At 34.9% G+C, this 15,759-nt stretch overlaps 1 protein-coding gene across 4 annotated transcripts in view; it reads right to left on the minus strand.

Moving 5' to 3' along the window:
- LOC123524894 (stathmin-like) overlaps window positions 1-15,759 on the minus strand; it is an 81,416-nt gene that overhangs the window by 37,642 nt on the left and 28,015 nt on the right. For 2 of the 4 annotated variants that reach the window (XM_053538465.1, XM_053538463.1), the window contains exon 1: window positions 5,172-5,288. The exons of the other annotated variants lie outside the window; for them this stretch is intronic. The gene's annotated coding sequence lies outside the window, so the exon portion shown is untranslated. Of the gene's footprint in view, window positions 1-5,171; window positions 5,289-15,759 lie in introns of those variants that run through there. 4 annotated transcript variants of the gene reach the window in all.

Consider the following 15,759-nt stretch of genomic DNA (forward strand, 5'->3'; position numbering starts at 1 on the left):
AATGTCACCGGAAAGTAGTTTTTGCTCAGTTTACTTGGCAAACTAAGCTGAATGAGAGATAGTTCCTCAAATAATTATACTACTTATCATTAACAAGAGCTGTCGGATGACAGCGCGCTCGACTATTCGAAGAATTGATTGAAGAATGGGGTCAAAATATTTCCATAGATTTTCAGACTAAACAAAAAAATGGATTAAACAAAAAATGTTCCTGTATTTGTGGATTTCGATTAGTCTTGCACTAAATGGCAATGTGTGACCATGATGGCAAATATGTTAAGTTATATGTTAGGCAAAACATGGACTTATATGAAAAATTTAACTAATTTCCAAGTCCAAAAGGGGCCATAATTCAGTCAAAATAGTTGACAGAGTTATGTACTCTTGCCTACAGATGGAAATCATGTTGATAAACTAGTGTTAAAAGTTTCAAAGCCACAGTTCAAATAGTTTTGACAAAACGCTGACTTGTAAGAAAAACTGAACAAATTTGAAAGTCCAAAAAGGGCCATAATTCAGTCAAAATAGTTGTCAGAGTTATGTACTCTTGCCTAGAGATGGAAATCATAATGATAAACAAGTGTTTAAAGTTTAAAAGACATATGTCAAATAGTCTTGACAAAACATGGACATATACAAAACAGAACCAGTTTCCAAGTTCAAAAAGGGCCATAATTCAGCCAAAAAAGAGGAGAAAGTTACGTACTCTTGCCTATTGATAGAGACTATTATCCTGAACAAGATATAAAAGTTTCAAAGCCATATGTCAAACACTTTACACAAAATATAAACTGGTACGAAAAACTTAACCAAGATTTCTTAGTCAAAAGGGGCCATAATTCAGTCAAAATGCTTGATGGAGTTATGTACTCTTGCCTACAACTGGATATTGTGATGGTAAACAAGTGTTGAAAGTTTCAAAGCTTTATCTCAAAAGACTTTGTCAAAATGTGGACTGGTACGAAAAACTTAACCAAGATTTCTAAGTCAAAAAGGGGCCATAATTCAGTCAAAATGCTTGATGGAGTTATGTACTCTTGCCTACAACTGGACATGGTGATGGTAAACAAGTGTTGAAAGTTTCAAAGCTTTATCTCAAAAGACTTTGTCAAAATATGAACTGGTACGAAAAACTTAACCAAGATTTCTAAGTCAAAAGGGGCCATAATTCAGTCAAAATGCTTGACAGAGTTATGTACTCTTGCCTATAACTGGACATGGTGATGGTAAACAAGTGTTGAAAGTTTCAAAGCTTTATCTCAAAAGACTTTGTCAAAATATGAACTGGTACGAAAAACTTAACCAAGATTTCTAAGTCAAAAGGGGCCATAATTCAGTCAAAATGCTTGACAGAGTTATGTACTCTTGCCTATAACTGGACATGGTGATGGTAAACAAGTGATGAAAGTTTCAAAGCTTTATCTCAAAAGACTTTGTCAAAATGTGAACTGGTACGAAAAACTTAACCAGGGTGTGACGCCGACGCCGACGCCGTGGTGAGTAGGATAGCTCTACTTATTCTTCGAATAGTCGAGCTAAAAACTGCATTGAAAGTCAGTTTTTTTCAAGGAATTTTGGAAATATGCATATGACATCGGGTGTAATCAGACTCGTGAACGGACATTCTAATCTTATTTTTGCTTTCAAAATTCATCAAAATTTGTGAAGTTTCTTGTTGAAATTACGGTATGATCACTAAGCAATGGTCTAATTTAAGGTTTGCATGAAAAAATCTTGCAGGGCACTTTTCACATGCTCGGTAATCAGCGGCTTACGATAATTTAATAATTGGCGCCTTTTTTGACTGTCCACAGGATCAATACGCTTTATCAATTAATTACAACACTTCATTGATTCTTGTTACCTATGTGCACTTGCCGTGACGTACCTTGCTGATAAAAAAATCAGCGAGGCATGTCTACAGGAGAAAGGGCGGGATTTAGCAAAAGATCAAAGGCAGGAGGGCATGACTGCGAGCGTTTATTTTGGAATACACGTGTCTATCGTGGAAATAGTTTTACTGAAGGAAATGATTGATAAGAGAAAGGATTATCAAAGGAAAATGCCTCCAGGTCCCGAAGGACGCACAGGCAAGTATCATGCCGGGTCCTTTGAGGGTCTTTTGAAAATCTCCCGGGTCCGGACCCGGGGTCCCGGGTCAAATGGAACCCCTGATATAAAAAGACCCTACTACTCAGAGGGGTAAAAGGTCAAGTATGGCCTGGGTACTGACATTCTTTTATTTTGATGGAATTAAATTATATCAGAAAAAACAGTCCAAGAAAGTACATGCACATGAAGTATAAAGACTTTGCTAAAATCAAATTATATTTCTTTTTATTTTTATTTCATTTTATTTATTTATTTCATTTATTATTATAGCAGATGATGATGATAAAGATACATTTTAAGTTTCAAGTCATTATCTTATACAGTGCTAAAGTTAATGTTTTCTGTTCAAGACGGTGCTGAATCTTTTTTGGTGCTATATGGTGTAAAAAAAGAATGCAGGATGAAAAGGGGTTTATTATTAATACTGAGTCACCACTTGTGTGAACAGTTTTTCATTTGAATAAAACTGAAAGAAAACTGTGTCAAACCTAGAAATACATATTCAGATCAATTCATCCATCAAAGTCAGACTTACGAAGTTAATACTTTACATGTCGGTCTTTTACCATGGATACCAAATAATTGTGTCTATAATTCCAATTAATCGCATATATGTAATTGACAATTTCTTTAGAAAACGACTCGCAGTTTGACAATTAAATGCTAAGTGTCAAAGACGTAACCGCGGCGCTGATTGGCCTATTACAATTGCCTCTGGTGAAACCGATAATTTGATTCGCTTTCACACTTCTCGCGAAAATCTCAGAAATACCTGAAGTAGATGGAGCTTAAGTTATGCTATCGGCGTGTGTGTATGTGTATTCAACGCACATTATGAAAATTGTCAAGAGATTAGCGAGTGTGCATCCAAAAAAAAATCGGGCGACTTGAATTCGCTTTGAGATTAGATTTGAGCGAAGTTTGAAGCTTCAAAGCAACTGATCTTTTTGGTAAATTTAATCCTCAGAATATTTCATAGCCCGATGGGCTACGGTCTGCCGATTTTCTGTCGCCCGAGCCGATTTTTCGTAGCCATTGGCGATCCGGCTACCGTTAATGTTGCACACTGTTAAAGTAATCAGCATAACGTTCGTACAGAATAACATCGAACAGGCTAAAATGCTTTTCTTTCCAGAGGTGAATAGTTCAGTTGAAATAATGAAATAGCCTAAAATGAAGTAACTTTTAGAGAGTGCTATCTTAAGTCCATTACTTCATGTAAAAATAATTTTTTAAACTGAAATTGTCTTCAATATAATCGGAAATATACAACAAAATTTATCTCAGTGTAAAATAATTATTTAACTGAATATTGTCTTCTAATAAATCGGAATATACTAAGGAATTTATCGTAAGCGTAAAATAATTATCCAACTGAAATTTGTCTTCTAAATAAATCGGAAACCGATTGTTCAAATTTACAGATGTAGATGTAGATGTAAAATTTAAAATATACATACGTTATTAATACTGAAACACTAAAAACATTTACCAAGTGTTTTCAAATAAACCAGTTATTATAATTATTGATCAATGATTTGTGTTATACATGGATTTTTCCATATCAGTACAAATCTCTTACCACTTTAAACATGTTTATTGCACTTTAAATTTAGTTTATCACTTGACGTTTGTCACACATCAGCTTGATGTGTTTGCATCAATTCTACTTGCTTTTTTCAGCTGGCACATCTCCCAATCGGTAAATACCTCGTAACGGTTATTAACCCCGACGCGTACACTAGAACAATAGAAAAGCATCAAATTTATATATATTTCTTTTCTTTAAGTGCTACATAAATATTTTTACACAGCTTTAATCGTCATAACAAATATGCTTTGTACCATTTTAATCCATTTTGCATATGTTAAAAAATGGTAAACTGAATTTTTACAACAAAATCTGTCAAAAAAATTATCATATGTCAACGTAATAACATACGAAGTTGACCTAAATAGACATTAGCACTTTCTTAATAAAAAAGTTATCAAAACTTTGTACTTTCTATTGTTCTTGTATACCCCGATCGGGTAATAACCCCGAACAGGTAATTACCCCGATTGGAGATGTGCCCAGCCTGTTTATTGTAACACTATGACAAATGGTTGAAAATATCAGTTGAATGACATCAGTATCCTCTTCTCGTAAATCCGAAGCTTCTCATGATCTGAGCCTTGGAAAATTTGCACTTGCAGCTATTTCCTGTTTCTAAATTTTATGTATGTTGTAAAAAATCATATGACAATAACAAAAGTAAAAGAAATAGAATTACTTGCATTAAAATAGAAATAATCAACAGAAATTTTGGCCAAATTGCTTATCTAAAATCTTGGGGTAATATATACACCTTCTTACAGAAAACAGAAAGCACTTATTTAAAACTTTTTTGTCCGCTAACACAATTAATATATCTGTCTTAATTTTAACAAAGAACTTTTTCAAAAAAGCCTTAATTTTTCAGAGCTAGTACAAATGATTGCAAGACTCGGTTTTAACGAGAAAGAATTTGGCTGTTTCAGAGGGTTAGGGTCATCATGTGAAAGCCTAGATTATTCATTTACAAAAATCCTTAGAATTTTTCTTCATGGGGATTTTATAAGTTTAGATGTTGGAGTACCAAACTATAGCAAAAACTCTTTTGAAACTTAAATCTTCTACTGACCAGCACTGAAAAACCGGCTTAGGGGCTCGGAATAACGAGAAAAGGGCATACAATGTATTGTAATACAAAACTGTCATAGGAATAACCACTTGCGGGCTTTTCACTATTCTTACGGGAGAGCCTAAGAATAGCCTGCGTGGCGTTTGTCAGCTTGACGTGTTTGCATATACTGTCTATTTATGTAACACCGACTTAAAATTTTGTATCTTAATCAAGGGTAGTCGTCTTTGAATCCGTATTTTTTCGCAGTTTAGTCTGAAAACATCAACTTGATCAAGACATAAAAATCTTTCAATTTCATGGCCAACATTTGACACTGGCTATCAGAATGGGATGATTAACTGGAGATCATGACAAAATGTTCTTTTTCATTCACATGTATAGCTGAACAATCACCTGACAGGCTGTAATTATTATTTTTGTGTTTTTTTGTTTGTCGAAAGAGCGCGCTACACCGGCAGGATATGACGTCAGTGTATCTTGAATTTTTGATTGGGCAATGACTGCGGTGTCTCTGCCAAGGATCTATTTTCGTGAAATCAATGTTTAAGGTGTGAGCATACTATATTGATATTTACTGGGCTGCTAACTCTAAAATAGAAATGTTATCTTCATTTCTCACTGGTTAACCTTAACTTGTAACGCTATACAACACCTTCCTAAAATAAAAAAACAAACACTTTTTCAAAAGAATGCTTTAAAAAATTAATTTCAGTAATTTTCAAAACACATTGCAAAATATTGAACCAATTAAACTTTTTAATTTCGAAGGTACCCATTTAATTGAACTTAAGGATAAAAGCTATAACTTTTAACAGTTTGCATAATTAATGTGCCATAATAAGTAATTAAACCCATACATTTTTATTTTATTTATATGTCGTCTGCATTTTCCAATATCCTTCTTTACCTATATGGTCTGCACAAGGGATAACCCTTCTTTGTGTTTGTGGTCTGCAGTCACTCTGTCTGTATGTCGTCTGCGTTTTACCCTGTTCCGCAAAATAGTAAGAATCAGATATATGGCATTGACCTACTTGTAACCAGACCACCATAGATTAGTCCACAAATATCAATAATATGGTCACCATATGGGTTAAGTCATTTCTCAGTAACAGATCTCAGCAAGTCCTTGTTGAGGGTAAAGTCTTTGAAAGTTTACCTGTCGTATAAGGGTCCCCCACGGCTCAATCATTGTCTACCTTACCATCAAATCCAAATACTCCACAGAAAGCTTACAGCAAGACCTCTACTGTTTACAAAAATGGGAAAAAGAATGGTCAATGGAATTTAATCCCGATAAATGTGAAGTTCTAAGAATGTACCGTAAAAGAAATACTGTCATATATTCTTACACCCTACATAATGTCCAACTTCAGTCCACTGACCATGCAAAATATCTTGGTGTTACTATAAGTAATAACTTGACCTGGTCAAATCACATAAATAACAAAACATCCAAGGCCAGTAATACCCTTCGCTTCATCAAAAGGAATGTAAAGACTACTAACAGACACGTTAAAGAAATGGCCTATAAAACCTATGTCCGCCCCAAGGTCGAGTACTGTTCCACAGTCTGGCACCCCTGGCAAAAATATCTCACTTATAAAGTAGAAAGGGTACAAAGATCTGCAGCCCGCTATGTTTTTAATGATTACCAGTATACCAGTAACCTCTCAGATATGTTATCAGAACTAAATTGGAAGACCCTAGAACAAAGAAGAAATCATTCATCATTGGTTATGTTCTATATGATAAGAAATGAATCAGTGGCAGTGGACCATCATAATCTCACACAGACACGAAATTTAAACTTCTTAATTCCCCAGTCCAAAACATTGCACCATGAAAATTCCTTTTCCCAAAGGACTATCAGACTATGGAACAGTTTACCAACATATATCCAGTCCAGTCCCAGTTTGCAGACAATTGTCAGCGGGCTGGACTCGCACTCTCTCTAAATACTATAATCCACTGATTTTAACTTTACACTTTGGGTCTTTTATCTTTTTAACTTTGCACGTAACATTTTACTCAAACACTGTTTCCTGACAGCGCCTGTCAGTCATAATCGCTAGACGATTATTCGGTAGTAGACAGTTGAATCGTTCAATGTAGGATGGAAATAAATTAATAAGTATTAAATGCTTTTTTCATCTCTCTGAGTCTGTACAAGGTATTATCACATATATGACGTCGCAGGAGTGTAATAAAGCCATTACATAAAAATGATAATACACTAGTGTAATAAAGCTTTGACGTCGACTTCGTTTATGGAAAAGAGACGTTGGTCAAATTGACTTGTTTATATAGTAAAAGAAAGAAGAATTTTTGATGTTTCGAGAGGGAAAGTTAACATGTGATAAAAAGAATATTTCATTTGTGACTTTCCACATTGAATTTATTAAACTTTTATTATTATTTGATTCAATTTGTTTAATAAATTCAATATGAAAAGAAACTCATGTAATATCCTCTATTTATTACATACTCATTTAAAAACTCCGACAATTTTCAGTGGAACCTGAAACGTCAATATTTTTCCATATTGACGTTCAGATTTCATATAGGATGTGTGACGTCATTTTCATGTATGACGTCGCGTTTAAAAGTACTTTAAAAATGTTATTTTCAGTTTCACTCGGGCTTAATAACAACTTAGACTCATTTATATAATAATTTTAAGTGTAGATGCGTATGTTATAAAAAGATTAAAGTCACGCAATATTTCCACTACAGAACAGCGTGAGACGAATATTAGTTTTCGTGTGAGCTGGTGTGCCTGATATCGATATCAGGCACACTTCCGGCCATATCAGCCACTGACAGAATGTCAAATATATATAAACTAACATTTATTTTTTCAAAAGAATGCACGGTATATTAACATTTTTCGCTAGCTTCCTCTTTTAACATTGTTAAATAAGGCGGACACAAGAAACTACGGCCCTAGAATGCATAACTTAAAACAAATGTTTGAAAGGAAATGACGTCAACGTAATCAGGCAACGTTGACGTTCCCGCGCATTACATGAACATTCAATGACGCTGTGCAACATTAAATGATCTTAATCTCGTTTTCACTTTAACAGTAGAATATGTGCAATAAAAAGGTTATAAAACAGGGCTGGTGTAAAATCCCTCGGGCTAATACCTCTCCTAGTATGCCAATATCGCCTTAAGGTAGTTCTGCACGTTTGATAAACCGGAGGTGATGGCGTAATGTCATTTATCCGAAAAACGTAGAATAAATCCTGGATTCGGCGTACGGAATTGAAAATCATTTTACGAATTCATCGAAACCTGTGAGTACATTTATTACAATGGCACTGTTGCTATATTTCTAAAGTCAAAATATGATATTAAAACATATGGCACGTTAAGATATTCAAACTAATGTCTTAAAATTAGTGTAAAATGTCCGGATCTTTTTAATCATGGTCAAATATCTCAAAAATAAACACACGGACCTGTACATTTTATTTCACCAAATTATAGACCATGTGTTTATTTACAACTGTGAGAAGTTTCATCAAAATCTACATTGTAGAAAAAATTCTATTCGCGAATATATTTTATGAAAGTTATGATTTTCCCATAGACTCCCATTATAAAATATTGTGTGAGGTCCAAATTTTTCAGATCAGTCTAGCAAAAAATCAAGCACACGATCCTATCTTTTTTATTTGCTGAATTTTTTATGTATATTCTGAAGTTTTGAAAAATCAGAGTTTAATAAAATTCTACATTGTAGAAAAAATTTCTATCAAAACGTGCAGAACTACCTTAAGGCACATCAGTCCTTCAGCTTCAGTATCTATTCAAATGTCGGTATGTGAAATTTCGTGTGAATACATGCATTATTAACAAAATAGTAATACAATATAAACTGACCGATTAGGAATTTTGTTGAGTGTTGTACTCTCTCTGCAATTACCTTTTCAATATTTTTATTGATTAGAGTAGCCCAAGAAAGTTCATATACGGATAGAGGACCTGTTACCGGACTGCCTTGCCATAAAAAAGGAAGTGTGTAGGGTTACGGATCAGTACCTGTAGAGTCTCATAGAGGTACAGATTCCTACCAGCATGTAAGGGATAGTCTAGGACTGCGGACATCCTTTTATAAGTACTATTGATTAAATAAATCTTCAGTTGATCAATGACAAGATATCGAACACCTTTGATGTTTCAACAGTATAGAATTTATAGATTATTTATAGAATATATACATTTACCTATGTTGTACATTTATAATTTGTGCGCTTGTGCGTGTACGTGTGTGCATGTGTCCGTGCTTGTGTAAGTCATATGCACATTCACACGCCGTGAGTTGCGGTTTAAGGAAGCTTCAGTTTTGGAACGAGATTTTTGCTGTTGATTATTTATACTTGCTTTTCAATTGTTCATATTTTTATTCGTTAAGTAAATCTGTCAGATAAACACCCGATGTATTGTTGAGGGCATTCAGAGTGCATAATTATGTAATATGTGATGTTTTAGTTCTTACCAGAGTTTGCAGTTCACAGTCACGTTGTAGTATTAGGTGACAGTACGCTGAGATATTTTAACCACCCAGCCCCCCCCCCCCCCCCCCCCCCCCCCCCCACACACACACCACCTTCCAACTCACCGCTCACTATCTGAGAGCTAAGTAAACATACCGGTAAGTTTGCTAAGATGGAACATTATGACATGTTACATTGCAAAAAGTATTTATGATGTGACGGGTGAAATGTTTCACTACAATTTTATATGATATTCAAGATAAATAATTTGTATTTCTATGAGCTTGATATTAACGTATTAACGTATCTGGTTTATCAGTACTTTCAACTAGCATAGCGCGCCCATTTAGATTGTCACCTCTTAGAAGCTTTGTACTTTCAAAATGTTACATTAATTTCAAATTATATAAAATTTTATTTTTCGTCGAAGTAGCATTCGACAGCCTTACGTGGATTTTATTTTTAACAAATTGAAATGTGTATATATTTCCAAAATATCTCTTTATTTGATCCATACTGGCAAGTTTGCTTTTCTGTAAGCCTAATTTGATAACAAGGGCAAAGATAAGACTTCCGGTTACATGGCTGCCGCATAAGAAAACGAAAACGTTCAAGCCATTTGAAAAATCAATAAACTTCGTCAATACATCTTAAAAAAACAAGAAAATTACTACGGATGCATATAAAAAGGACATCTTTGTAGCCAGCGTGATTAAATAAATGAAATATACATATAGTGTAGTATCGGACGATTAACCCATTCCCTTTGTTTGAAAATCTTCGTTGGTCAGTTGATCCGAAAACAATAACACAAACATTTGTCTTTAATATCTACTGCGGAAAATGTCTGAAACCCTCGGTACTCCAAAACTAAAGAGGGGACATATGGAGATCGTAAGTCCATCTGAACAGGGCCAGAATCACGCTGGAGCCCTAGACCAGATCCGCTCTAGAATGTTGTCCCCTGACATGCACCTCCATGCGCCTCAACAGGTACCTGTGCCTCTTGACCCAAATCAACAACCACCCTCAGGTACCACTCTGCTGAACACCGCTGATATAATTACATCGGTGGTATCAAGCCCTCAGATAACAGAACAAATGAAATTTGCCATGACCCCAGTTATATCAACCATAGTAGAAGCCGTAGTTAAACCTGTAACTGAAAATCTGAACAAATGTTTGTCTGACATAGACGAAATAAAACAGAAACAATCAAACTTATCTGACCTCCAATCTAACAAAATAAAAAGCCTTGAAGCAGAAAATGAAAAAAATGAAAATACAAATACAAAACCAGCAGTAAGTAAGATATTAATGCGTTGTCAAACAAACTCTCAGACCAGGAGCAATACAGCAGGAGAAATATTCTCAGATTCCACAATGTTAACTAAAATGAAACAGGTGTAAAGTCTAGTGGATCTTCTTGAGACCAGAAAAATCAACTGATAATGCAGTACTTGAAAATCTGCCAGAAAATGGGTCCCGCCAATATTAAATCAAAGCGCTCAAAGCGCTGATGGTGGCTGCTAATCAATGTTTAAAATATTGCAAAGAAAGCGACAACTGAGGAATCGTTAATATAAACCATAAGAACTTTTTTTTGCATTTTTTAGCTCGACTATTCATAGAATAGTAGAGCTATTGGACTCGCCCATGCGTCGGCGTCCGCGTCGGCGTCCGCGTCGGCGTCTGCGTCCCGATTTGGTTAAGTTTTTGTATGTAAGCTGGTATCTCAGCAACCACTTGTGGGAATGGATTGAAACTTCACACACTTATTCACTGTGATAAACTGACTTACATTGCACAGGTTCCATAACTCTGTTTTGCTTTTTTACAAAATTATGCCCCTTTTTTGACTTAAAAATTTTTGGTTAAGGTTTTGTATGTAAGCTGGTATCTCAGTAACCACTTGTGGGAATGGATTGAAACTTCACACACTTATTTACTGTGATAAACTGACTTACATTGCACAGGTTCCATAACTCTATTTTGCTTTTTTACAAAATTATGCCCCTTTTTCGACTTAGAATTTTTTGGTTAAGGTTTTGTATGTAAGCTGGTATCTCAGTACTCACTAATGGGAATGGATTGAAACTTCACACACTTGTTTACTGTCATGATCTGACATGCACAAAGCAGGTCCCATAACTTTATTTTGCTTTTTTACAAAATTATGCCCCTTTTTCAGCATAGAAATTTTTGGTTAAGTTTTTGTATGTAAGCTGGTATCTCAGTATCCACTAATGGGAAAGGATTGAAACTTCACACACTAGTTCACTGTCATGATATGACATGCAGTGCAAAGGGTCAATAACTCAACTTTGCATTTCACAAAATTATGCCCCTTTTTGAACTTAGGAGTTTTTGGGTTAAATTCTTATATGTAAGCTGGTATCTCAGTACCCACTAATGGGAATGGATTGAAACTTCATACACTTGTCCACTGTCATGAGCTGATAAGCACTATGCAGGTTCCATAACCCTATTTTATTTTTTTACTAAATTATGCCCCTTTTTCGACTTTCTTATTCATTCAAGCGACAAGGCTGTTAAATAGTCGAGCGTTGCTGTCCTCCGACAGCTCTTGTTTTTAATATTCGGCTTTGGTTTCAAAATTAATCCCTTTTCAATGCCAGTCATTGTTTACATACACACTAATTCAGTTTTTAACGAATAGTTTTGATCCTTTTTGATTATTTGTTACGAAAACTACAACATAAATTACATCGAAGATGTTTTACTATGAATAAATAATACAAAATCTGGAAAGTAGATCCCTCGGAAGCACCGAGAACAATGCAAACAGTGAAAATTGCAGACTCGGTTTGATTGAGTCTGTTCATGAGCAGTAATGGAAAATGCAACACTGCCCACGCCCCCTAGCACCGGCTTAAGCAGTATTCAATCTTCAAATCTAAATGAGTTGAAATCAATGATCCCGAAGGACCAGAAAATATAAGCTTTTTCTCCAAATCAGTCAGCTTTTAAGATTTCTTTTTAAAGCTTTTGGGCAGTGTCTGTCATGAATTATTATACACACTGATTTAGTCCGTATCACATAGCTGTGGTTTTCATGAGACCTTTGTGAAAGAAAACAACACAAACATGCACCACAAATGCATCACAGAATGACAGTTCTGCAGCCAGTGTATTTTAGAGGTGCATTAATTATCACTCCATCTGTTACACTCAAAAGTTCGCTAGACATAACAGCAGGCTTCGCAAAACTGCTGGACATTAAGTCAGACAAACTTACAACTTTAGTCAGACCGAGAAAAACGTCGAAAAATATGTAACTGATGAAACGAAACCGTTTTAATTTTTATACATATATTTGTATCAATCCAGATATATTGAGACGCACCATCAGAAAACCAACATAATTCGTTTGCAACCAGCATGGATCCAGATCAGCCTGTGCATCCGCGCAGTCTGGTCAGAATCCATGCTGTTAGCTTTCAAAGCCTATTGCAACTAGAGAAACCGTTAGCGAACAGCAAGGATGCTGACCAGAGTGTTTGATCTGGGTCCATGCTGGTCACAAATGCACTATGTTGTTTTTCTCATGGTGCGACTCGAATGAATTTAGCTGAAGTGAGCAGAATCTGTCTTGAAACAATTCAATTCTTAAGTTGGCCAAATTTGTTATCCGGCGTCTTGCTACAGTCTGGCAGATTGCCGTTTCAAAAAGGCGAGTATTAGTATCATCGCTGCGCCCACTTTCACAGGCTTACAAGTTGATGAAATCGTGATACAGTTGCACCACTTAGTCAAAGCGAGCTTGCAACATTTGTCAGCTTGGGCGACCTGTGGGTTTCTACGTTGATAACTCGTGTTTTGTCAGACGAAATTGTACCGAATACATGTGTATCTATGCATACATATAGTATCTTATATTGTATATTTGCTGAAGGAAGATTATCCGTGATGGAATATTATTTAGAAAACATATATGTCTTTGATTCTCAAGGCAGGTCAAATTGCAAACAATATCGAATGAATTTTCACTGAATGTTCTTTTATTTTTGTTCACTCTCGTATTGCTAAGCATGTTTTAGTATATTTTGTTGTTGATATAACGATGAACTGTACATGTTCAAGTTATATCCATAAATTACTGTCCTGTTCATAAATCATCTCACTGAATTTGCGCTAATTAGTGTTAATTGGCAGTATCAACGCCTGAGGAAATCCATATCACTGCTGATTATCGATTTTCTATAAATAGCCTGATTAACATGTGGTCATATTTTTGCGTGCTGACAATGCAGTCGAAAATTCAGTAACATTCTTAGATCACTAGGGTTGCATTATATAATATCTTACAATTTGATAGCTATGACGAACATTTAAATTTGAAAAGTGTTACAACGTGCTGGAAAAGCTATCAGAGGTACAAACTGGTATTGTCTATGGACCGGAAATGTTTGGAAACTTTTCCGTTGAAATTCCGTTTCTATTTTTAGCCGCGGATTATTGCTAGCAGAAGTCATTGTTCATTATCAAATAAAGCCTTAAATTTCGGGAGTTATACACGTGACACTGTGGTGAGGTAACATTTTTGGTTTATCCCGCTACCAAAGTTAAGTGTATTTCTGACAATCATGTAGTATCTTTATTTGATTCCAAATCACATCCAAAGGAAGGATATTCATGTTCTACACAAAGTAGTCCCATTCAAGAACAATGCGGATGAATTATCAATGAACAAATAGCTCTTACTCATCCTCTATCCATTCACACTGGCCATTTAGGTTATATAAGATCTGTCAATGATTAGGTATTCCAGCCCATGGTTACATCACTGACTTCCAGCTGTTCATGTAAGGTCAGGCAGAGTTTATCTTAGATATGAGGCACATTAGTATTTGTTTCTTATATATGTATATTTCTAGATTTGCATTTTAAATGAAAATAATTCTAGCAAAACCCGCAACCACCAGACATCTCAAGGCTTTGATTGAATTGTCAGTCTGGATTCCCAGGCTAGGTTTTTATATATGTAAGCTACATTTTCTACGTTATAAGCTACGTGACCTCTGGGGCAGTACTATGCAATAGCTAATCAATATCATCGCTCCAGGTCAGGTGACATGAGGTCATCGTTTATTCACGTGACCATAAATTTGCATATTTGTATTCATACACGTGGTTGTTTTAATTAAAACGTTGACTTCAGTTTGTATTGATTTTAGTCGCCGAATTCACATTAAAAATGGTATTAAGGCATATATTGTAGCTTTGCATATTCTGCACGTTGTGTAGATAATTGTTTACCTGGAAAGCTTTGAACTATTTTTGGTTGTGTTGTTAGGATGGTCTTAAGAACTGACAAGGTTTTTCAAACTGAGCATTTTTTTTTGACACTGGTGGCAGCAGCCACCAAAAATCAGATATAAATAGAAGTCATACCATTGGAAAAGTTAATAAGCCAAATAATCTGTAAATTTGTGAGCTTCAGAAACAGAAATGATATCTACAAAAACAAATCTGAACTTAAGTAAGCAAAAACAGAAGCCTTTAGTGTATTTGTCACTGAAGACCTAACCAAATCAAAGTAATTTATTGTAAACAGACTGGGGGAACTGAGAAAACTCAAGAAAGTTCACTCATATTGGACAATAGATGGTAGAGTTTTCTACAAAATTAGATAGTTCAGTCAACATGGTCAGGTTCATTGAGGAACTCAACCATCTTATGCCAGATGGAACAGCCAGACCTGATGAAGACTCTATGTACTGAATTGTGACTATGTTGTTAATGAAAAGACAGTCTTCTAGATACAATATGTTTGGTACAACATACATAAATTATCAATCTGTATATGAAACTTATGTATATGCCTCATAAGAGAACATAATACTATTTTGTTCGAAAAATGTCCCTGAATATTCTTTAAATCACAATATTTTAAGAAACAATTTAATTGCACCGTAGTTTGATCATACGGCAATGTTTAAGTTGCGAGCACAGTCAAATACCACAAAAATGTTTTAACCATAGAATAGATCCATATTCTTTCTGCATAACTTTTGACTGTCATTGTTGCTTGTGGCCGACATCTACGCCTTTATTGAAAAGTTCATTTTTGTTTAAAAACTCGATTACAGTTTGAAAATTTCACATACTTTTGATGCTTAAAGTGTTTGTTTTTTCCATTTACATTAGACGTTTTAGTGTAAGAGCCGCATAACTGCAGTTTCAATTTTTTTTTGCTCTGTACTTACAGGATTTTCTTTAAATTGATTGCAATATCTTACTGAAGTCACATTAATGTCTATTTTTGAGGATTATTTATGAAATGATTTTCTTTAAGTTAATTGAGATATCTTACTGAAATCACATGAAGGTCTATTTTTTAGCATTTTATTATGATATAATTGCAATATATCATGGAAATTTAGGTCATATACCGTCACTACAATTATGCTGTTACAGATTTGAGCAGTTTTTTACTTGTCTGAAAATATTGA

The sequence above is a fragment of the Mercenaria mercenaria genome, chromosome 3 (assembly GCF_021730395.1).
Source record: "Mercenaria mercenaria strain notata chromosome 3, MADL_Memer_1, whole genome shotgun sequence".
Taxonomy (NCBI): Eukaryota; Metazoa; Mollusca; class Bivalvia; order Venerida; family Veneridae; genus Mercenaria; species Mercenaria mercenaria.